Source organism: Pelodiscus sinensis, chromosome 9, assembly GCF_052426305.1.
Source record: "Pelodiscus sinensis isolate ZL-2025 chromosome 9, ASM5242630v1, whole genome shotgun sequence".
NCBI lineage: Eukaryota > Metazoa > Chordata > Testudines > Trionychidae > Pelodiscus > Pelodiscus sinensis.
In genome coordinates, this window is record NC_143060.1 from 12,445,317 (window position 1) to 12,467,304 (window position 21,988).

The 21,988-nt window shown below is 45.3% G+C and overlaps 1 protein-coding gene across 2 annotated transcripts in view; it reads right to left on the reverse strand.

Annotated features, from left to right (window-relative positions):
• Window positions 1–21,988, reverse strand: part of LRP8 (LDL receptor related protein 8) — a 300,238-nt gene that overhangs the window by 113,720 nt on the left and 164,530 nt on the right. The window lies entirely within an intron of this gene.

Here is a 21,988-nt window from a genome sequence, read left to right on the forward strand (position 1 = left end):
GCCGGGGAGGCGGAGGGGTCCCGCGCCTCTGAGGCTTTGCCAGAGCAAAGCCTCAGAGGTGCGGGACCCCGCCGCTGCGGCTTTGCTGATCAGTTTCAGCAGCGGCTGAATCAGGACTCCTGGGGCAGAGCAGCTGGGGTGCTACCGGGTTGGTCCAGTAGCGCCAAGGAGCGGTGCTGCGGGACCAACCAGCAGCGCACCACCTGCTCTACCACAGGCCCGGGGCTTTGCTCCACATTTCCCTGGTCTGCTGGGGGGGGGGGGGCACTAGCTGCGCCCCCCCCCCCCAGCAGACCAGGGACCACGGCGCTACTGGACCAACCCAGCAGCACCCCAGCTGCTCTGCCCCAGGTGTCCTGATTCAGCCGCTGCTGAAACTGATCAGCAGCGGCTGAATCAGGACTCCTGGGGCAGAGCAGCTGGGGTGCTACCGGGTTGGTCCAGTAGCGCCAAGGAGCGGTGCTGCGGGACCAACCAGCAGCGCACCACCTGCTCTACCACAGGCCCGGGGCTTTGCTCCACATTTCCCTGGTCTGCTGGGGGGGGGGGGCACTAGCTGCGCCCCCCCCCCCCAGCAGACCAGGGACACGGGGAGCAAAGCCGCAGCGGTGGCGGGGTGCCGCGCCTCTGAGGCTTTGCTCTGGCAAAGCCTCAGAGGCGCGGGACCCCTCCGCCTCCCCGGCTTTGCTCCAGGTGTCCCTGGTCTGCTGGAGACGGTCCCCAGCAGATCAGAGACACCGGGAGCAAAGCGGCAGCGGCGGCGTGGTGCCGCGCCTCTGAGGCTTTGCTCTGGTAAAGCCTGAGAGGCGCGGGACTCTGCAGGCGCTGCTGGTTTGCTCGCGGTGCCTCTGGTCTGCTGGGGACCGTCTCCAGCAGACCAGGGACACCGGGAGCAGCTTTTCTCGCCCTGGAGGTCGAGGGGGCGGGACCGCTGCGCTCTGGGCGGTCCCGCTGCCTGTGAGCTCCGGGGAGAGAAAGCCCTGTTCATAAGTGCGGATCTGACGTAAGTCGGATCCGCGTAACTCGGGGACTGCCTGTACTTAATACTAACCATGGGTATTCATCACTTGTTAAAAGTCAGGCCAAAAAAGTCGATCACAAATATCACAATACCAACAATTTCTAAGGCACAACAAACTCCATATTACTGAAACTGCATATGGAAAGGTATGGTCCAGTGAGTACCCTACAGTGCATACAACACTGAGTCAAGAACTGCTGAGTCCAAATGCTGGCTCTGACATGGATGCCATCTGTGATTTTGAGCAAGCTGTTTGGACCCAATTTTTTACAAGTCTTTGTACAACAAAGTACACACTCAAGGCAGAAAAATTTACACACAAGCCGGTCCCCATCCAGCACGTGGACAGATTTTCAGAAGTAACTGCTCATTTTGGAAACCTCAGCTTTGGGGCGCTCAATCTGAGTCACCTTAATGGGACCCACTGTGTTTCAAACTGGTTGTCCAAAAATTAAGGCATATAGCCACGAAATAGCCACCTGTTGCTTCTGAAAATCTGTGAGAGTACCTTTTGCTTGTGTACTTTTGAAAATATGATTTTTACTCTCTGCTTCAATTTCCCCATCTGTAAAACAGGGATAATGAAACTTACCTACTGTATAGGGGTGTTGTGAAGATACATTACCTAGTGCCCTAACAGGATTAAAATGTGCTAACGTGAACCCTTTGGCCCCACATCCAGTCTGTTTAGGGTTGTCAGATAGTTTCACAAATACCGAACATAGCGCAGGTGGCGGGGGGAGACGACCAAAGTTGTTGAGCCAAAAAACCCAAAAAACCACACCCAAAAAAGTCATGGCGCCTTTAAATCCCACACTGCCCACCCCTACCAGACGCGACAGGGGAAGAATGTCCCAAGAGGCCTTCAGTTGAGAAAAACAGAGAATACTGGACATTTTTTATAGCCACTATTTTCTGTTTTTTGGGGTTTTTTTTACTGGACAGAAGCCACAAATACTGGACCGTCCGGGCCACACTACGTTCATTTAGTAGTGACACAATTACCTGACTGGAAGTTCAGTGGCCTCGCTAAACAAAATGATACTCAGCCCAGCTCCTAGTAGATCTCTGCACCAAAAATAACACAAACTGGTCTTCCACTTGGCAATCTCAGCACGATTGAGGTCACCCAGCACATCGGTGGCACTGGCAGGGCTTGGAAGTCAGCTCAGATTTCTTGATTTTCTGTTCTGTGCCTGCTGCAGGTCTCCTGTGTGACCCTGGAACCTCAAAATGCCTCCATTTTCAATGGCCACCTTCATCACTCAAGCAGCTTCAATATCCCTTCCATTTCTTTCCCTCTGCTTTCCCTCATGCTGCCCATATGTCCGGAGCAGCCTCTCTAAACCTTTTCACCATGCTATCTTCTCATTCAAACCAACCCTATATATCCACTTTTGCCAAATCATGTATAAGAATAATAAAAAAAAATTAAACAATACAGTTTCTTGGCCTTAGATGAGGAACCCTGTGATCTGTTTACAATAACCTTTGTCCTATCCTACTTTCCCCCATTTTGCTTATTTACTTTCCTCACTTTTTGCATCAGATCTAATTTATAGCCCAATCCTGCAAACGCACACATCTATAGTCACTCAGATAATAAATCCTGTGCCGGAGAGCAGACATATCTGTGAGACCTTGCGCAGAATGCCACGGGCTTTACTTAGGCTCCACACAGGTGTGAGGATCGAACCATGTAGAGGCAGTTGCAAGACTAAGGCACTAGATTTTTAACTCTACTACAGTATGTAGCTTTACTAATTTAGCACACAGCACACTGGTCAGTGCTCAGATAGAGTCATCTTTGCCCGGCTTGTCCTCATCTGTCCCTCCACGAACAGACGTCGATGCCACACCATTCCATTTTGTTGAAAGCACGTTCTTTCCATTTCTGGCCAAAGCCTTTTGCCATAGGATTGGCCAAGAGCATTTTCAGATACAGCACTGAGGTTAATTAGGGCTTGCAAAGTGCTATGTGGTTTTCTGACGGACGTGCAAATTAGAAGGATGAGCTGTAGAAAAACTAAATGAAAAAAGTGGGTTTTTTTAATATGTTTTTTAAGGTTGGTGATGTTCCTTTAAACTCTTCAATACAGTTTACTTGTGTTACTGACTGATTTGAAACATAATGGATCACTAACAGTTTTTCATCAGATAGGCAGATTATAATTATGGAAATAAAATGGGACTTTAATTATGCAAACAATTTTTAGATTGTACTATTGTAATTTTCCACTACATTATTTCTAATAAATGAATACATTGTGGAATCTAGATAGAGGGCACCAATACAAATTACTTATTATTCCTGGGATTTCTTTTGTATGAGCTATTTGTACAAGCTGTCTACACCTTGGAAATATCTAGAGGTTCAAATAATTCTTTATCCAAAGATCACATTCTTTTTTCTCAGATATTAATTTATTTCACTATCAGCCAAAAAAAAAGTCTATTGTTACTTGTCCTTTGCTTTTTTTTTCCCCTCCCAGAGCTACATAAAAGCTCACTGTAGAATAATAAGTCTAGAGGATCAGAAACGGCTTTATCAATAGCTCACACTCTTCATTCCTACATCCACAAATTATTTTCAGCTGTGGTAGCCTCTTTGATTAGTCTTCGGTTTCCACAGTGACACCAATCACATGTCAAAAGCTGAAACATCACTTTTTGCATTTAGTGAAAATGCAATCAATAAACAGAGTTACTTTCCAAAGCTCTCTCTGGAAAGACTGAATTCAAATGATATTATTAAGCTTGTGGATAGTGGATCTACAGAGTGGGTGTGAAGCAGGGGAAATAATGGTTTGAGAGTTCCACAGTACCAGGTTACTGCATATAGGAGAGATTCTAGGCCAGACTGTAGTTTTAGTTATGTAGATGTAGAAGTAGCGTAACTTCTCTGAACAAACAGGCCCAGGTCCTCAGCTAAGCTGAGAAGCACATATTGCAACTTAAGGGTATGGTTCCAAAGGAAGTTTTGGGATAGCTGCATGCCAATCCAATCTCTAGGTATAAATTACAGAAGCCTGAGGTCAAGTATCAGAGGGGTAGCCGTGTTAGTCTGAATCTGCAAAAGCGACGAGGAGTCCTGTGGCACCTTATAGACTAACTGAAGTGTAGGAGCATAAGCTTTCGTGGGCAAAGACCCACTTCGTCAGATGCATGCATCTGACGAAGTGGGTCTTTGCCCACGAAAGCTTATGCTCCTACACTTCAGTTAGTCTATAAGGTGCCACAGGACTCCTCGTCGCAGAAGCCTGAGGGTTGCTCTAAATTACATCATATAGTGGATCATACAAAGGGGCGTAAATACTGATTGAGACCTTTGGATACTACCATCATAAATACTGTTATACATGCATTATGCTTGTGATGGATAGGAGGCGTGCTGGCCAGCACCCGGTGACTAAAGGGTTAAACTCAAATGGCTAGCAAGGGTGTTGACAGGAAGCCAGAAGAACCAATGGGGGCATGGTGCTGAAATATGAATTGTATAAGATACCTTGCTTGCTTTCTTTATGTGGGAGCGTTAAACCAGGAGTTGAGACACACACAATGATTTAACCCAGGCAGAACTACCATGCCTCCAAGGAATTCGGGGCATGGAAGTGGACTGAACCAATAAGGGATAGTGAGTAAATAAAAGGAAAAAAGTTAATCTAGTGATCAGGGTATTTTTCTTTATTTTGTTATTTGGTCTGAACTGCTCTGTGAGAATCTATGCTTCCGCTTTCCCATTCTAAGAATTGTTCCCAGATTTTCTCTGTGTTTTAATTTCATTTTCTTAGTTGCTCTGCAACACCTCACAATCAAGTATGCTTTATCAGGTATATCTTTTGTTTTGTAATAAAAGTCACTTTTTTTAAGATGATGAATTGATTCTTGTGACCTGGAAGGTAACAGCAGGCCTGTCTGTGTCTGTCTGCATGCCTCAGACTAGAGGTTGGCTAGCAGAGACTAGAGTTTGTTTCTCTCTTCTCTGGTTTTTCAAGTTCTCTCGTGGTAAAAGAGCTTGGGTACACCTGGGGGGAGAATTCAAGTGTTCCCCCGTTTTTAGGGATAAATCACTTGATGGTGGCAGCTGCCCACCAAAATCAGTGAATCTGTGACTCTGGGGAGTTTTTGTAAGCAGAGCCTGTAGAGCAGTGGTCCCCAACACTGTGCACGCGGGTGCCATGGCGCCCGCAGGGGCATTTATGTGCGCCCACCAAGTGCTCGGGGCTGGCCTGGCCCCGGGCACGTGGCACATACATGGTGCCTGAGCCGGCCCCGGGAGTGCTGCGGATTGGCCACCCACGCTCTGGGCGCGTGGCGCTTGGAGGGGGCTCCGGCCCCAGGCACACGACACTTGGGGGGGGGGGTGCCGGCCCCAGGGCGAATTGGCCGCCTGCGCTCCGGGCGCACGGTGCTTGGGGTGGGGGGGGCGCCGGCTCCGGACGCACGGCCCTTGGAGGGGTCCCCGTCCCTGGGCGCACAAGTGTCCCCACCCTCTGGCGCCCGGCGGGCGAACGGCCACGCCCCCTGGCACCCAGCGACCTCTAATGGTTGGGGACCACTGCCGTAGACGCAAGGGATTTTTTTTCCAAGGTCTCTTGTGGGCCCTCACCTTCTGCTCTCAAAGTGCCAGAGAGGGATCAGCCCTGACAATGCTATCTGTCAATGGCCCAAAAGGGACCAATATAGTGGCCCAGGTTCAGCAGAGTGTTGGGAAAAAAATCCAACCATATCCTCTTTCCTTCAGTCACCTCTGCTATGCCAATAGTCACAAGCGTACTGAAGACAAAACACTAGATCTATGCCACTAAAAGGGCACCCAGTATCACCAATACATGGGGAAATCTGGCCTAATGACTTCACTGCCATGGCTCCAATGCCCCCCCAGTGTAAATGACATCAGAGTGTGTAAATGAAATCAACCTAAAGTGGATGATTTTGGCAGGCTGGATGGTGGAATTCTTTTCTTTCTTGGTTGTATCAAGAAGCAATTCTTTATCCTACATGTTAAAAAGCAGAAACTCTTTGGTAATGGCACATTGTTATCCTCATAAAGCCCACTGTTGATATGAATGAAAATATTGTTCTCTCCAGAAATCTCCCAAGAGTGGCTAAGAGTCTAGTGTGTACTCTGGCTTCTCTGAGCTACTGTATTAGCAGCTGCTCTTTCATTTTCTTTTTGTCTAGACACATTTTCTCTCTCTCATTCTCTAAGATTACAATTCCAATCAAAAATGGACGCAATCCACACAACGCCAGGGGAACAAAATTATACAGAGGATAAAAGAGTCAAGCACTACTATGGAGAAAGCCACCTGTAAAAAAGATAAAGGCTGAAAAACACTTCTCATCAATAGGAAACTGAAGCCACCAAAGATCCCCACAGATGAGCAAATAAATGAAACCTGGCAGACTGAATGATCAAAATTATACAAATTATGCAGGACTCAGGAAACAGCTATCTGGAGTTTAGGGTAACATGGCTTTTACTAGCTGGTAACAGTCCTTCTTAAAGTGCTTTGCTAGCCACCTGATGTTTATTGAAATACCGCATTTTTTAAAAAGAAAAACTTCACCTAAGCATGTTATAAAGTAATATAGGTCCCTTGGTATTTGCCATTGCAATAGCATTTGGACAAGGTTTGCTTTTTTTTTTTTGGTAGTCTGAATAGGAGTGCAATATAGCACTACGTATTGTACATCTCTACCGTATACCACAAGACAAAGGAAGCCACGCTATGTCGTTGCTGATCGCACCTTCACCTCTCAGGCAAACAATTGAAATGTTACATCAAGATTTTGGTTCATATCCAATGATGACACTGCACTGCCATACAAAAGGGGGGCTGATCTATAGAGACGTGTCAGCACAGATGAGATGTTAAAGTAAGTTGTAAGAAGTCTCAGAGAGGTAGCCGTGTTAGTCTGTAACTTTAAAAACAACGAATAGTCCTATGGCACCTTAGAGACTAACAAAAAATATAGAGAGAATCAAGATTTTTTTGTGGGCTGTAAGAAAATTACCTGCCAGCATGAGGCAGCAAGGACAGGAGAATCTGGATGACAGGGACAGCTTAATGCAAAAATGAGTAGGCATCAGAAGGCAAGCAAAGAATAGATCATTTATAAAAATCAGAATATCCTGTATTCATTTACATGTGCAAAAGGAAAAAGACAATCTGAATAGTTCTGCTTCTATTAAAGTCCATCTGGAAAAATAAGTTTAATCTTTTCCAAAAAATACTAATTTTAGATTTTCAAGTTGGAATAGTAAATTTTTATGTCTTATAGCTGCCGTGTTAAAATAAACAGAACCTATTTATGATGTCACACAACAGCAGCAGCACGCAATCCTATGGATAGGCAGAACACACTTTTCCACCTACACATAATTCTTCAAAAGTTCATCCAATATAGTCAACCTTAACGAATCACATTACTGTAAGCTATAGTCCGGATTACAGGTAGTCCCCGGGTTACGTACAAGATAGGGACTGTAGGTTTGTTCTTAAATTGAATCTGTATGTAAGTCGGAACTGGCATCCAGATTCAGCCGCTGTTGAAACTGACCAGCGGCTGACTACAGGAAGCCGGAGGCAGAGCAATTCTGCCTCGGGCTTCCTGTAGTCAGTGCTGGTCAGTTTCAGCAGTGGCTGATTTGGGGACACCTGGGGCAGAGCAGCTGGGGTGCTGCTGGGTTGCTCCAGTAGCGTTGCTACTGGAGCAACCCAGCAGCACCCCAGCTGCTCTGCCCCAGGCATCCTGATTCAACCGCTGCTGAAACTGACCAGCAGCGGCTGAATCAGGACGCCTGGGGCAGAGCAGCTGGGGTGCTGCCGGGTTGGTCCCGTAGTGCCCAGAGAGGCGCTACGGAACCAACCGGCAGCGCCCCAGCTGCTCTACCACAGGTGTCCGGAGAAAAGCCTAGTCTGCTGGGGGGGGGGGGAGCACTAGCTGCGCTCCCCCCCCCCCAGCAGACCAGGGAGACGTGGGAGGCGGACCGAGACGCACCGAAGTCCTGCCACCCGGGTCCTCTGCGGCTTTGCTCTGCGTCTCCCTGGTCTGCTGGTCTCCAGCAGACCAGCAGACCAGGGAGACGGGGAGCAAAGCCTCGGAGGACGCCGGCAGCGGGACAGCCACGGCACGTCTGGGCTGTCCCTCTGCCCGCGTGCTCCGCGGCCTTGCTCAGCGTCTCCCTGGTCTGCTGGGGGGGGTTTCCCCCCAGCAGACCAGGGAGACGCGGAGCAGCTTTTCTCGCCCCGGAGGACGCAGGTGGCGGGACCGCGGCGCATCTGGGCGTCCTGCCACTCCCGTCCTCCGGGGCGAGAAAAACCCCGTTCGTAACTGCGGATCCGACATAAGTCGGATCCGCGTAACTCGGGGACTGCCTGTACTGCAAACCTGCAACTCAACATATTAAGGGTGAAATCACTGATTTTAAACAAGATTAAACTGTTTCAAGATGCTGAAATTCACCTGCATCTTAGGATACAAGCAAAGGAGCTACTTATTCTTACCTTTTGGGACGAACATTTGCAACATGTACTGGTAAATCAGAAAGTATCAGTTGTACCTCCTAAAAAAGGAACAGCGAGTACAGGTATATGTGTGGGGGTATGTGACCATGTTTAAGAATGCAAACTCCCACATGTATTTGAAGTCTGACTTAAATGAAGTCTATAAAGTGCTGCCAGACCATTTACTTGCTGTTTTTTTCTGTAACAGACTAACTTGGCCACCCCCTGAAGCTCCTTAAATGAAGTGGGTGAACTAAATCCTCTGTAAAAACAATAAGTAGTGCTGTAGCACCTTAGGCTGTGTCTAGACTACAAAGAAAAGTCGGCATAAGATACACAAATTGCAAACTGCAATTTGCATATCTTTTTCTGCTTTTCTTCCGAATGAGGCTTTTCCGACATTTGGCTCGTCTACACTGGGCCATATGTCGGAAAAAAGCCTCTTTCAGAACATCCCTTCTTCCTCGTAGAACAAGGTTTACAGGGATGCCGAAAAAATATGTCTGCTTTTCTGAAATTTTTTTAGAAAAGCAGACACATTCCTTGTATGCAACAGAGCTTTTCTGGGATATTGGAGACATATCCTTAGATATTAACAAAAATATATATAGTACCATGAGATTTCATGGACAAAACCAACTTAATCAGATGTGGGTTTTGCCCACGAAGGTTCCAGATGCTATATATACATTAGTCTCTAAGGTGCCACACGACTTCTTGTTTTTAAAGTTACAGACTAACATGGCTACCCCTCTGAGACTTTTTAAATTCTTTGTGTTCATAGACATTAAATACCATGACCCTAGAAATAAGCCCATTAACCACTACTAAACAAGGATACTGGTTAAGACATTCTGTAGCTATGAAAAGTCCACTACAACCCACAAATGTACAGAACAAGGAGACAAATTCTGCCCTCGGATGTACATATTGGGTTGTCAGTGAAGAAAATATTTACACCCAAGAGCAGAGCTGGACTGAGCGCATTTTCAGAAAAAGAAGAATCATTGGTATAAGATTCTAGTTGCATAAAGTGTCTAACAATGAATACAGAAATGATGTACCATATTAGCCCTAATCATAACCACAATTCTAGAGGAAAATTCTGAAATACTTACTAAATCAGAACACCAGTGGAAGTTTAATGTGAGCAAGAACTTAAAACTAAGAATCAGAGGTCATGTAGTTCCACAACTTTCATGATATTAACAACACCTGGATAATTAAAACTAAAAGAACATTAAAGACATAACTTCCAACTGGGTCAGTGGAATGAAACCAGGCAGTTTCACTTACTGGCTATCATGCACTGGCAGAACACTATTGTGTTTGGTTCTGTAACAGTCAGAGAATATTCAAACTGTACTTTGCTTTTGATTTCCAGAAATTATCCCTATTCATATTAAATCAGCTGTGTGATACCAAATTCCCCACCTTCTGTTTTTACAAATGCTAAATTTTGAACCTTTACAATATTTCACGGCTGTTCTAAAAAATGGTAAAATGAATAAGCTGATTGTTTACACTGTTAATCTACCATGATTTTGTCAACCGCAGTAAAAAATAAATTATTCTGAATTCCAAAAAGCAAAAAGTAAGTGAATAGAGAGAACAATGCCTAACAGACAAAATCAAAACTCTTTATCCTTAAGCTTCTTCAGTTTTTACTGTTTCAGTTTTTCTGGGCTATAAAATAACTGTAGATACAAAACCTTCACATGCTTAACCCTCCAGCTTCCCTTTCTTCCTCTTGCCAACTGAAACTGATGTAGAATTAAATCACAGATATAAGATAGCATCAAAATCTTTTATTGTCATCCTTGTTTATGAATTTAAGATGGCATCAGAGCAAGAAGGCAATCATTTAAATGCCAGTATCTTCATTATATTTGACTAACAAATGTACAGAGCAGATTTGAGACACAGACTCATGGGATTCAGAATTGAAAAGCTATTTCACTGTTGAATAAAATGTGGTTCACAAATAAGAGCAGCAAAAACATTTGAGGGGAGTTCCTATAGTCTTTGTGTTGCCCTAAAACCTCTGAAAATGTTATTGTAAAACTGTTACAATCTTCCTACAAAGTATTTCTTTATTTCTCTGTTTATTATTTGAGGACTTTTATTAGTGACAAAATGATCCCTAATAATTATCAAACCTGCAAAATTAATTCATACGTGTAATTAACATCTCTAGGTGAATGAAACACTGAATCCAGATAACACTGAAGAAGAGACATATTAAGCAACGGTCCAGAGATGGACTGTCCAGAAGTCACTCTCACAGAAGGTTTGCTACTACAGAGAGAGAAGAACTCGCTTGAAATGGTTTCACTAAATTCCACTTAATTAAAAGGGAGGGTCTTGTGCCTTAAGTAGAGGCATGAGGAGAGCTCTGTGTGGATACAAAATGTACAGGCAGTCCCTGAGTTACGTGGATCCGACTTACGAATGGGGCTCTCTTGCCCCGGAGCTCGCAGGCAGCGGGACCGCCCAGAGCGCAGCGGTCCCGCCACCTCGACCTCCGGGGCAAGAAAAGTTGCTCCGGGTGCCCCTGGTCTGCTGGGGACCGTCTCCAGCAGACCAGGGACACCTGGAGCAAAGCCGGGGAGGCGGAGGGGTCCCGCGCCTCTGAGGCTTTGCTCTGGCAAAGCCGGGGAGACGTGGGACTCCACCGCCGCTGCGGCTTTGCTCCTGGTGTCCCTGGTCTGCTGGAGACGGTCCCCAGCAGACCAGAGGCACCGGGAGCAAAGCCGCAGTGGCGGCGGGGTCCCGCGCCTCTGATGCTTTGCCAGAGCAAAGCCTCAGAGGTGCGGCACCCCGCCGCCGCTGCGGCTTTGCTCCCGGTGCCTCTGGTCTGCTGGGGACCGTCTCCAGCAGACGAGGGACACCGGAGCAAAGCCGCAGCGGCGGCAGGGTCCCGTGCCTCTGAGGCTTTGCTGGGGGGGGGGGGGGGCGCAGCTAGTGCGCCCCCCCCCCCCCCAGAAGACCAGGCCTTTGTTGTGGACCCTGGGGTAGAGCAGCTGGGGTGCTGCCGGGTTGGTCCTGCAGAGACCTACCTGGCAGCCCAGCTGTTCTGTCCCAGGCTCGAGATTCAGCCGCTGTTGAAACTGATCAGTGGCTGATTCCAGGAAGCTGGGGGCAGAGCAATTCTGCCTCCAGCTTCCTGTAGTCAGCCCCTGGTCAGTTTCAGCAGCAGCGGCTGAATCTGGAGCCAGTTCCGACTTACATACAAATTCAACTTAAGAACAAATCTATAGTCCCTATCTTGTATGTAACCCGGGGACTGCCTGTACACCCACAGATATAAATCAGACATCCACAGAATTGAAGGTCTCTACCGGGAAGCACAGTGAAAAATGTGGCAGTAGGAGCCAGAGGCCTGTGCAAGCAACTCTTCCAGCACGGCTGTACTGCCCTCAGCCCCACCTACTGATGTGGGCCCCAGAGTCACTGGCAGCTGTACCTAGCTTGTGCAAGAGGTATGCATGCCCCTGGACAGGAGATGCAAGATCGCTCAAGTATCACGCTGAAAAATAACCACAATATTTTTATTCCAATTTGATTTGTTTTATAAGTATCTGGCAAAAATGAGAAAGCAGGCAACTTTTCAGTCACAGTGTGCTGTGACACTTTTGCAGGGCTATTAATGATTTTGTAAGACAGCAGTTTTTAAATGGAGTGAAACTTGGGATAGAGAAGACAAATCAAACTTTTGAAAGGGGACAGTAGTCTAGACAGTATCAGAGGGGTAGCCGTGTTAGTCTGAATCTGCAAAAGCGGCGAGGAGTCCTGTGGCACCTTAGACTAACCGAAGTGTTGGAGCATAAGCTTTCGTGGGCAAAGACCCACTTCATGCATCTGATGAAGTGGGTCTTTTCCCACGAAAGCTTATGCTCCAACACTTCAGTTAGTGTATAAGGTGCCACAGGACTCCTCGCCGCTTTTGTAGTCTAGAAAGGGTAAGCACAGAGCTAAAATATCAAGATTTAAAATTGGAATCATTCCTAATTATACTATGGAACTGGTAACATGCTGACAGATGTTTGTGACCAATATAAAAACTCTCTCAGAGATAATATAGTATCTCAGAGATAATATAGTGATAATTAGAAAAGAGACTACAAAAAACCCCTAGTGGTGTTCCATCTTTATTCTGTCTTAGTGACTTCCATTTTGATTTCATCAAGCTGACAAGCTAGGACACTAGAGAGGTATTTACAGTAATACCTTTTATGGAAACAACTTCTGTTGGTGAAAAAAAAGAAGCTTTCAAATTAGTCTGATAAAAGACACTGCCTCACCGCGTCTCTCCAATATCTTGGGACCAACACGGCTACAACAAACATGGCAAACAAGTCCAGAAATGACTGGTCTATTAGCTCTGCAGTATCTGAAAATCAGGCGGTGTTCTTTCTGTTCTTTCTGCCTTTTACATTGCCATACCAGCAATGATAACTGTAATTGGAAATTTTCATAATTCAATTCCTATATTTTCTAGCCAGTCTGCCTTATAGATGAAATGGAGAATCTGGTCTGGATCTTCACCATAGCTCCATGTTCCCTATTGTTCTGCTGGATATCTATTATCCGAGGTGTTGTATCTTATGTAAGTAAGTGCTGTTTGGTGCAGTGAAAGCAAGGAGTTTGTTTTTTCCATTGTAAAAACAGGCTCCTGTGCATCTGATATTCAATCATCTAATCTGTCATTCCTTGAATTTCTTGTGGGATATTCAGCCATCAGCATCACTACTCATAAATTAGAAGGGTCCTCAAAGAATTTATCCTACCCTATCCAAAAACACCCAACATCACAGAATTGTTCTGTTAATTGCTACTATTGTAAAGATAAAGGAAATCTCTGACTGCAGCACAGCCCCAGGTCTCAGAACTTGATACTGAGTCTCTGATTTGTCCTATTTTTCTTTCCTCCTCAAAGTTCAATGACCCAGTACATGTGTAATGCCGTAAATGAGATATCCCATCATTCCCCTCCAGAACTAGAGTCTCACAAGGGAAGAAAGTCTAACAACTTGCTTTCCAGAAACCCACAATAATGCCCCTGAACCAAGTCAGTCATGCAGTATCAAACAGGAAAAACATAAAAATAATTTATTTGGGGACAATATATATGAGTCAGCAGCAGATGTGTAGAAGGCAGGGATGTGTTTAAGGTGTAAAAACGATAACCATGTAACCAATTAAAATGCTATCAGTTACACGGTCAAACGTTTAACTGGAGAGCTAGAGATGTTGGAGGTACTGCAGCGCCCCATATTTAATCAGGGGATCCCCAATGGCAGCCCCAGGAGCCCAGGGCTTTGTGGCCCAGCAGCCATTGCACGTGCAATTATAATATATAAAAAGTGTAACACCAGCAGCAAGCTAGGTTCTTTAGGACTACAGAATAGATTGTATTAAAAATAAAACTGTCATGTTTATATACATGTCTCGAACAGCCATTTAGAAATAAAAGAGATCGAGAACTGTCTGACTTTCTGGTGGTGGCGTCTGAGATCCAAATTCAGAGTTTGGCTGCAGGTTATATTTCCATTTAAAGATCAATTTGCATGAGGGCTGCTGATTAAACCTATCCTTATTATAGTGTTGCTCTGAGTCTATAATGTGTAATATATTAGATTTCTCCTCCTCTTTCCATCCCCCAACACTCCCCCTTATACTTTTCTGTATAATAATTTTTTGCTATTCACTGGGAAAGTGTCACGTGTCCAATGAAGAAAAAACAGTCAGTGCTAAATTTATGCTGCCTGAATTCCTTGATCTCATTATACACATACAGTTTCCTGAGGCTAGCGTTTGCTAGCTCAGATTTTCACTTGCTTTTTCTATCCGTTTAGTTTATGTTTCCATCAGCATTATTACCATTGGTGAGCAATTTTTATTTTCTCTGGAGCCTTTTTTTATATAATTCACTCTCTGATTAAATAACCAAAATACTTCAGAGAGTATTTAAAATTTCCCTTTTCAAATGTTATGAGAAAGTAGACAGTTCAGTTACTAGAATGAAACAATATCAGGTGAATAAAGCTGTAATTCTGCTGGGAGTCACAGCTAGCTCAGTAAGAAAACCTCCGACCTGCTCCTTAGCTTCAAGAACCTTGATGGAAAATAGTAAAGAGTAAGCTGCTTAACACTGGCTTCCTAGAAATTCAAGGAAATTAACTTATAAAGGACAAGGACATCCACTCCCCCTTTTCTGAGTCCACCACACATGTCAAATAGAGCCCACATTCATTCTGCATGTAACACTTTCCAAAGCTCAATGAAAATGGGAAAACCAGGTAATTTTGGATTGTGCAGGAATGACACACACTATTGTTGTGTGCTGCTACATGTAACTATAAATGTTCCCACCGTTAAATTATATCTCCAATCATTTCAATATGGCCAGTCATCACACCAAGTTTCACAAGCTTAAAAGAGATTCATAAAGTGCCAAGGAAAACCTGTAGTTTCACCTGGTTGTGATGCTCTTCTCTGTCAGTATGGAACTGTTGAGCAGTGCTGCAGTGAGCGGTTATTTCTCACACACTTGATATTACTAGGATGCAGACAGCTCACCTTGCATCTCAAAATAGCTGCTGATAGGTTTGAATAGTAGGTGGTGGATTAACTAATCCCTAAGGGCTTCCCACTTTTCCTATCTGTCAGATTTTTAATGATGTTGTTGGTGAAATATAGTAGAGTACAGCAAAGTGGCAACATAAAAATCAAATGTATGATTATTTCAGAGCACCTTCGGCTTGCTGAACTATAGCAGTAAATGGAGATTTAGAGAATTTCCAGTCTGTAGTCAAGGAGACACCGCAATGCTGCTTTCTAAGACAGGAAGGGAATACTGTTGGTTGTACTCTGATATTTATCTGAAAATAACACTAAAACCAAAATGTTTTGTTTATTTACGTTTGCATAATGGCATCTTTACAAGGCACTGAATTTCAATGAACTACAAAGCTGAATGCTGAAACAGGGCCACCTCCAAAACCCACACAAGCTCAGTCTGATCAGAATCACAAGAAAAATGATCCTGGCAGCTAGCATCCCAAAGCAGATGTCTACAATTAGCTGATTTCACACTCTCCTAGCAACACAGGTCCAATTCTTTGTGTGTGTGTGTATCAAGGCTTCCTTTCCAGCAGCAGCAGTTCAATATGGTCAGTCTCACCCATCTCTCCGTGATGTCTCATTTGTAAAGTATATTTTGAAAAATAAGCACTACCTCATAAGTCTGAATTAAAAAAAAAATTAACCTCATTTAATACAATTTTTTGATCCTGCCAGAGAGTCCTGCCTCTTAGCTGACTGTAAAAATTCCTAAGTATGGCCTTGGGAGATAGAACAGGTTGAATCTCTCTTGTCTGGCACCCTCGGGACCTGACGGGTGCCGAACCACAGAATTTGTCAAACTACAGGTGGTCCATGCTGTCTCACATCATTTCTAACTTCCACTGTTTACTGGGCTCTTAGAAGACATTAAAGGGTAAACTGGAGCTAAAGAACAGCACAGAACAGAGTCAGAGCTGGTGGCTGTAAACAAACTTTAGAAGACCGTGGCAAACTTGGCCACTCCTATCCTATGCTAAATGGACATCTGGCTGACTAGAATCACATTGGACCACAAATGTTGCCGGAACAGTACTGAAGTTCAATCTGCACATCTCTCTTGATTTAGGGGATCACACTATTACAATTTAAGTCAATGGAAGTTTTACCATTGACGTAAGAAAGGGCAGGATCCAGCTTACAACAGATCCACAAATTGATCAGTTAGTAGAAAAATAAAGAAACAAGGTTTCCTGAAGGCTGAAAAAAACTGAATGAGAGGAAACAAATTATTAACCATATACAGATTGAACCTCTCTAATCTGGCACACTCTGGTCTAGCATCAACAGTGGTTTGGGATGATTTTAATTAGCCAGATGTCCACTTATCATGGGTGTGGCCAAGTTTCCTACAATCCCACAGCGCTGCCTCCCCACAACCTCTTAGTGCTTCCCAGAGCGCACGGCATGGTGGGAAGTGCCTGAATGGTGGGAAGGACATGACTTGCTGGGCCCAAGGGCAACTGCCCCCTTTGCCTTCCCCTTATCAGTAGGCCTCCATGTGTCCATACATTGATACAAGAGTCGTCATACTCACTATACAAAACTGAATTCATCTGGCTAAAACTACAGATGTAAGTGACTAGTCTTTTGCAACTAGCAAAAGGTTATTGGATATAGTGGACACACTACTCGACTAGTCAGTCCCCGCCCCCCCTTGCTGCCTCTATCAGAAAGAGGCAGCAAGGGGAAGTGGGGGAGAAGAGAAGGGGGTGCTGGGGGAGCTGACTTAAAAGCTGGCTCCCATCAGTTCCAGCTCTGTGGGAGGGGGCAGGGGCGTAGCAGGGGCATTCCACCTTTGAAATGTACAAGAGTCCCCGCTGGGGCAGACCCAGTTCTGCTAACAGCTAAAAGTGCTTCTCCTTTAGTTTAAGTGGTCAGGGCCTGTACTTATGAAGCAGGAGGACGTAGTGCCCCTGTGAAGTAGCAAGTGGCCAAGCTGTGCAGCAGACGACAACCGTGAAATGCAACGTCTTCAGTTCTTCAGGGCTTATTGGTTCTGCAGGGGAGTGAGCATTCCGACCAGGAGGACATTCTTCTCTGGTGGGATTATGACAGCATGTTATCTAAACAAAGGGTACGTCTAGACTACATGCCTCTGTCGCCAGAGGCATGTAGATTAGGCTACCAGACATAGGAAAATGAAGCAGCGATTTAAATAATCGCTGCTTCATTTAAACTTACATGGCTCAGCACAATAGTCTGGATGCGCGGTTGGCGACATCAAAGGTATTTGTCGACCACCCAGGTAAACCTCATCCCAGGAAGCATACCTGGGTGGTCGACAAATACCTTTGATGTCGCCACCCGCGTGTCCAGACTATCGTGCTGAGCTGAGAAACAGCTGATCAGCTGTTTGTCGGCTCAGCGCGGCAGCCATGTAAATTTAAATGAAGCGGCGATTATTTAAATCGCCGCTTCATTTTCCTATGTCTGGGAGCCTAATCTACATGCCTCTAGCGACAGAGGCATGTAGTCTAGACGTACCCAAAAAGGAGAGGCTTCCCATCAGTCCTCTCCGCCAGGCTGCTTGATACGGGTTGGAAATGGTCTTACTTACAAACATGAAGAGAGAACTACATGCTCATCTGGGAGCTCCTGAATTCCCGCTCAGGCTCATCATCTAACAGCAACATTTTTTTCTCCCGCCAAAGGGTTTCTCAGTTTGCCTGAGGTGACACAGTCCATGCGCCTTTCTCACGTTACTGGATTTTGAGGGAAGCAGCCAGATCACTGTTGCACCCACAGGTGGGGGTGTTGGCCCCAAAAATGGTATAAAAGGGGGCCATGTGAGGTGTTGAATAGGAGCTTACTGTCTGATAATCCTATGTACGCTAGTCATGTGATTGTATAATGCCTGTGTGTGAAATTATAAGCATATACTTTGTATGGATACTGAATATTTCCCTGCATGTGGTTGAGCATTGGTCAGAGCCCAGCCTATGGACATGCTAATTAGTGAGGCCCTGTGGGACAAGGGCACTCAATGGGTCAAGGACACACCTAAAGAATGAGGGATGACACCTGAGGGCTGCCAGCAAGGAACACAGGGATAGGCCGCTGGCCAGGTGACCTGCTGCAGCCAAGAAGAGACGAGGAAGGATGTATAAAGAGTCCATGGGGTCGACTCCATCTTGGTACGCAGCTCAGCACTTCATCCCAGAGGCAGCAATGCAGGGATCGAAGAGCCAGGAAGAACTGTGGACCTGTCCTGATCCTAGGATGCGCAACAAGGACTTTTGAGCCAGCAGCTATAACATCTCTGTAGAGCCTGCATCGAGAACTGGGAGATTCGATGCATGTAATGTACTATCCTTTAACAACCTTACTCTCCTACTTTTCTTTATTGTAATAATAAACCTTTAGATGTTAGATGCTAAAGGATTGGCTCAGCGTGATTTGTGGGTAAGATCCAGAGGGTAAATTGACCAGGGATCTGTGGCTGGTTTCTTGGAACTGGACAGAACTTGTTCGGGGTAGGTGGGATTGGGTTCTAAGACCCCCCACCGGTATATGAGGCCCGGGGCCATCTAGGGCACAGATATTGCTGGGGTGTCGGAGGGATTTTGCTCGTGAGGCTTCAGGCAGGCTGCTGAAGCGCTCTGTGGGACTGGTTTGTGGCCTGTTTGGAAAGGTCGCCAGTCTGGGGGCTGTAAGGAGCCCCGAATTTGAGCAATTCGCCCTGAGCAGACGCCCTCAGCAGTGCCCAGACACGGCCCGGTCCATCACAGCCTTCCTACTCTCACTATTACAAATGAAAGATATTTCAAGGGCACAGATTCCCCCATGCACCACCTGACCTGAAAATAACACAGACTTCAGCATCGTGTTAGGTTTTCAGCAAAAGCTCACCTCTTGGGACAGCATAGTCACATTCATAAAATGGCTAACAAGACTGGCACTCAGGTACCTGCACAATTCAAGCCTCGTACACAGCTTGAGGGCCAGTCTTCTTAGAGGAAGTGCATGCATACATGTAGAGTGGAAGATGTAGGTCAAAAGAAGCACTTGCGGACCTTATGATGAACTGCATGCTCTCAACACTGCCCGTTCTACTGCCTCTGCCGGGAGATTTACAGAGAGAGACTACTGGGAATGGAACTGCTTCATTATTCAACCCACACCCCATGGCGATCAGATAGTGGATGCAGCATTAAGATAACAGCTTTTGACTAAAAAGGGGGCTGGAGGGACAGAGAGACCAAAATACATATAGTATATAAATGTGTTAATGCCATTGTTGAGGTAATTTCAGTACTCAGTCTATTGCTTGGAAAAAAACCAACAACCTCCACTCATTTCTTATGAGAGAGAAACACATTTATCTTTCTTAATTAGGTAGCAATGTAGAATTGGCTATCAGGCTTAAACATTTAAAAAATATGGTTAATTGTATAGTCTTCTTGTGCTGCATGCTGGTGAAGTCAGATAAAGTACTTTTCCAGTCACTGCTGCTGACCTGTGGGACTACAGTTGTACATGACTTGAAATTCAATGTGTGGTTTACATTAGTTTACTCTGGTCCTCCAAGCGCAACATGAACACAAGAACACATGCACATTCATGTGCCAGAAAATGACTCAATTCCAGTTTCCCTGGTATCTCTTCTGCTCAGCATCAGTCAACGTTTAATAACGCTTCAGTGTTCCAGACCAATGGAAAGTGGATGAACCTTTTCAAAAAAGAGTGAAAGGAACAAGGTGAAATGCATCACAGAAAGACCAGGTATGTCCTGCCTTTTACTAAACTGGTACATTTATTAAAGATGCTACCCTGAAAGGAGCACTTGGCATGCTGGCTTTCTGCTTCAGTTTTTGCCCATAGCTAATCCTTCTTTTGATACAATGCTCACATTTTGTCATTCATACTCCAAGACAAGTATCACTGACACAATGCCATCTCACAGAACTGTTACAGAGTTGTGGCACTGCAACACAAGAGAAAAGCACTGCAGCATGATGATGCATTTCAGAAGATCATCATCCAATGCAAAGTTAATGTGAATTTTCAAAGGGTCTGATTTAAAGTACACTGATTACAATCAGTTCTGTTCAGACTCCAAATGACCAACAATGCAAAATCACCGGATATTGAATACAACAGGGAATAATGCTACACCCTTTGGGAAAGGGATTAGAGCTGTGTTTCCCAACCAGGGTTCTGTGGCCACAGACCATCTTCAGGGGTTCTGCAAGAAATCGTGGAATCTAATCATTAGAGCAATGGCTCTTGGTATTTGTGTCAACGCTAATACTCCAAGCTCTTTGCACACTGTACTCTAGATTGCTTCTCTTTCCTGATAAGATTCAGTGCCAATCTCTAGTGCACCATTACTAACCATGACCTACCTAGTTTTATGAATTCTAATTTGCAACAGAGCTAACACTGCTTTTCACCCCATTTCCATAACTGAGACAGTCACTGGATGGTGCAGCCTACTACTTAGTCTAATACGCTGTTACAGTTACTTGAAAGGCTAGGAACCAATGTTCTCTCTAATTTTTTCCATCCTTGCATGAATGAACTTATGTGCACCAATGTCAGGGCAAAGAGTGGATGAGAGCCACCAATAGAAAGAAAAAAAACTAGATACAATATATATTTTTTAAAAGTTACCACAGGTAGAATTTCTCCAGCCAGGACAGGTTACACATTTTAGAACTCACTACTCTAAGAATTAAATGTAAGCCTAAGAGAGAACTAAAATTATGAAATTTAAAGACCAATCAAAAAAAATAAAATGACAGAGAATATAAATGCATTGCAGGAAGTTCTAAGTACCAACCACACAAGTACGTGTTCCGAGTTGAGTATGTCAGGAGAAGGGGGGGAGGGAAGAGAGAGAGAGAGAGAGAGAGAGAGAGAGAGCATGTCGGTGTGCCTGTGTGTGAAAGCGTGTCTGTGTATGTGAGAGCGTGTAGAAAAGAGAGGGACAATGTGCAAGACTGGTGAGTCTTGCCCACATGCTCAGGGTTTAGCTGATCGCCATATTTGGGGTCAGGAAGGAATTTTCCTCCAGGGTAGATTGGCAGAGGCCCTGGAGGTTTTTCGCCTTCCTCTGTAGCATTGGGCACAGATCACAGCTGAAGGACTCTCTGCATGTTGGGGCCTTCAAAGTATTGGAAGGCTTCAATATCTGAGACATAGGTGAGAGGATTATTCTAAGAGGGATGGGTGAGATTCTGTGGCCTGCACTGTGCAGGGGGTCAGACTAGATGATCATAATGGTCCCTTCTGACCTTAAAGTCTATGAGTCTATGAGAATATGAGAGAAAGAGAGAACATGTGTACGAGAGACAGAGAGAGACACACACAAAGAGCATTTAGTACACAAGAGACACAGCGTGTGTGTACTGGCTGCTGGGAAGTACACAAAAGGTCATGCACTGACTCTCTAAGCACAGAAGCACTCACCAGTTTGAAGGCTCGTTCCGACCACAGCAGCCACCAGAAGCTCTGTTTAACTCCCAAGCCGTGTCTCTCCTTTGCTTTGCAGAGATTGGTTACATGGAGAGGGAACACCCTGACAGCAGCACTCCCCTCCCCTGCTTTGCAGAGCAAGCAGGAGGGTCCCAGGAGCAGCTGGCTAGGGGCTCCAAGGTAGAGGACAGGAGCAGTGAGGCAGCAGAGAGAAGGGAACCTGAACACAGGTTGCTGCTTGTGTGCGACTCTACTAAACAAGTGTGCAGCATGTGACTGACTTGTGTGGCCGTGCAGGTGCATAGCTTAGAGGGAATGCTGTTGGGAACCTTAGGACTGACTGAGCTAACAGAACTCTTCCATCTCTAATTGATTCAATGCGGGAACTCTGAATTCAATTGGGACCATT